Raw genomic sequence first — 3,459 nt, forward strand, 5'->3', positions numbered from 1 at the left:
GAGGCTTTCTTCAGTGGGTGGAAAAGCACAACAGCTGGAGTCCGGCCCTCTTTTCTGCGTCATGCTTTCAGGGACCATCCTGAGGAGATAAACTCTGCTCTAACTTAACCTGTGCTTAAAGAAACAACACGAGAATAAGCGTCCTGAGTACTGAAAAAAAGATAAACATATGAAAAAGTAAAGTAGCTACACTTTAGCATTCTTGAAAAAAAGTGTAACCTACATCTTTTACGACATGGTTAGGAGAACGTTCTGATTGGATGAGCAGCTTTCCAAAAATCAAATCAAATCATGACATAATTTATTATGTACTTGATTTTATTTAAATAATTCTAATTTCAAAATCTAAAATATATTATTCAAATACCACAGAAACAGCATTAGTTTGTCGGTTCCAGAACATTTTCTTTTAGGTTATTTTTAAATTGTTACAAAAACCTCCCTGCAACGTTGCTAGAAGATTCGTTTTTGATAACCCAAAGAAACATATGGAGAACGCTTCCAGATAACGTTCTTAATTCGTTTCCAAAACAACCAAATGCGAATATATGCGGAAGTTATAGAGGAATGGACCTTATGTTTCATTCACTCATTTTCTTGTTGGCTTAGTCCCTTTATTAATCCGGGGTCACTACAGCGGAATGAACCACCAACTTATCCAGCAAGTTTTACGCAGCAGATGCCTTTCCGGGTGCAAACCATCTCTGGAAAACATCCACACTCATACAATACGGTATTTTTTTCAATTTTTTTACCACATGTATTTAGACTGGGGGAAACCAGAGGAAACCCACGCGAAGGCAGGGAGAACATGCAAACTCCACCCAGAAACACCAACTGAGCCGAGGTTCGAACCAGCGACCCAGCAACCTTCTTGCTGTGAGGCAACAGCACTACCCACTGCGCCACTGCCTCGCTTAAGTGATAGTTGCACATAAATAATTGCATTTCAATAAAAATATATTATATAAAAATTACTAAATTCATAGATTCTGTTCCAAAGAAATTCACCAATTAACTGATAAATTGGATTAACAGTATTTGACAAGTAATTGTGAATAGAAATTTAAAGGTGTATCTAAACAGCTGATACACTCTAAAAAAACACAGGGTTAAAAACTACCCCAATTGGGTTGTATTTTAACCCTACTGCTGGGTAGGGGTTAAATTAACCCAAGTAATTTGGTTATTATTTTAACGCCATAAATGGGTTGTTTTTTCTACCCAATAATTGGTTATTTATTTATTACTTAAATAAAAGGTTAATTTGATCCAAAAATGTCCACGAAAGATGACCCACCAATTGTGCTGTTGTGACTTGGTGTCACTGAAGTACGGTGGGGGGTGTGCAGCTTTGATTACAGGTGTACAAAAGGTGAAAGTAAGAAATTCAAAAATTCAGAAAGGTCTGACTAAGGGCTGCTATGGGCAAAAATCTCATTTTAATCATCTGAAAACGCAAGGAATCTGTGTTTATGCTACACTATTTTCATTGCATTTAAACAAATTAGTATATAATATGTGGTATTCCAGTCAGCCCCTGCTGTGAGTTGATTTGACGCAAAGAGCTGGGTTATAACTACCCAAAAAAATTACCCAAATGCCTCAACCCAAAATTTGGGTAGAAATTTTTTTAAAGATTAAATATTTTTAGCAGAAATACATTTTTGTTGTGGTTACTAAGACTTATAACTGAAGGTTATTTTGTATCAGTGTAGAACAACTCCGATATAACTTCACTTTATATAAACGTTGCACGTTGTTACTTTTGACCCCATCAGCAGGGGCAAAAGTAACACACGCCTGGGTCAAAAGTAATACAACAATATTTGTTTATTATTTTAAATATATCTGATTATGACCTTGTTAAAGTTCAATGCAGACATATTTTGTCTTTTATTTTTGGAAGAAAAAAATTAAACTGCATTTTCATTTTTGATCCATCAAATGTTTCAAAGGCAACCCACCAATGCAAAATGTTAAACTTTTCTACAATTTTTAAAATATTTTTAAATTATTATTGGCAATATGCATTAATCTTATGAAACATATGAGTCAAAGCACTGCAAACTCTAATGTGGAAGTGAAAAATAAGGCATGGCTATTAGCAGATAAATCACTGTCTGTGTCACTTTCAGCCCTAACCCCATTTAAACCTGATCTACCTTTAAACTGAAAAACTCATTTCAAACTTAAAGATGTGTTATTGCATTTAGTAACCTGTAGATTGATCATTGTGACACATGAAAAGAGAAACACAACATGTAATAAGGAAAAAAGCTAACTCCGGGACACACATCACATGATATTTACAGCAGCAGCTCCACCAAGGGTTGCATGCTGAATGTGCTGTTATAGCCTGGAAATCTGTCAGGGCTTCGAGAAAATTGCTTTGTTACTTTTGTCCCACGTTACTTTCGTCGCCACTCTCCCCTAACTAGATGTTAAGTTTGAGAAATACTTTTAAAATGAGTTAAATAGGCATGATATGTTTTTAAAATGACATTAGAATGATAAAAGTAGTCATAACAACTACTTAGTAATCAATTTTCCCCTTGTCTGTTTATTTATTTATTTTATTTATGCTCTGTACTGTCTAAATTTTGTGATAATAGGAATATTACTTTATATTATTAATGTATTTGCAGATGTTAATTTAGTTTATTATTGTTTTCTCGTTTAATATAGCTGAAAAAACTGTATTATGATTGATATACTTTAGTTCAGTGGTGCCCAAACTTTTCGTATAAAGGGCCAAAATCCAAATGTCATTGATAGCTTTTGGCCGAAGGTAAATATATACCAAAGTACAGTATATTACATTAAAGTTGCCATGGCTAATTTCTAACATGGCGAAGTTATTTAATAATATTTCAAAATCAATAGAAAAACCTTACGTTATATGGTATTAGTTAATGCAGTACAGCTTTTTAAATGACAACTCATTGCATTAATAACACAATCACATTTATAACGTAGATTCAGTTCAATGAAAGATATGGTCGTTGATTTTAGGAAGGCTGCTCACACACAGTTGAGCACTTCCATTAAAAATCAGACTGTGGAAAGTGTACAATCATACGAATACCTTGGTACAATTATTGACTCTAAACTTTCCTTTGAGGAGAATTGTGCAGCAGTGTGTAAAAAGGGGCACCAGCGACTATTTTGCTTGCGAAAGATAAATTATTTCCATATTGATAATCTCATGATGACTCATTTTATCATGCGTTTCTTGAATCCGTTTTAACTTTGGTTTGGAAATCTCTCTGTCAAGAATAAAAACTCACTAAATCAAATAGTTAAGGGGTCCAGTAAGCTGACCGGGTTGTCACTAGCCAATCTAGGGGCTGTGTACACTAGGCAGCTAGAGAGAATCACAAATTCAATTTTAAGTGACACTGCTCATCCCCTACACTCAGAGTTTTAGCTCCTTCCTTCTGGTTGCAGGTTTCTAGT

This window comes from Danio rerio, chromosome 7 (genome assembly GCF_049306965.1).
Source record: "Danio rerio strain Tuebingen ecotype United States chromosome 7, GRCz12tu, whole genome shotgun sequence".
Taxonomy (NCBI): domain Eukaryota; kingdom Metazoa; phylum Chordata; class Actinopteri; order Cypriniformes; family Danionidae; genus Danio; species Danio rerio.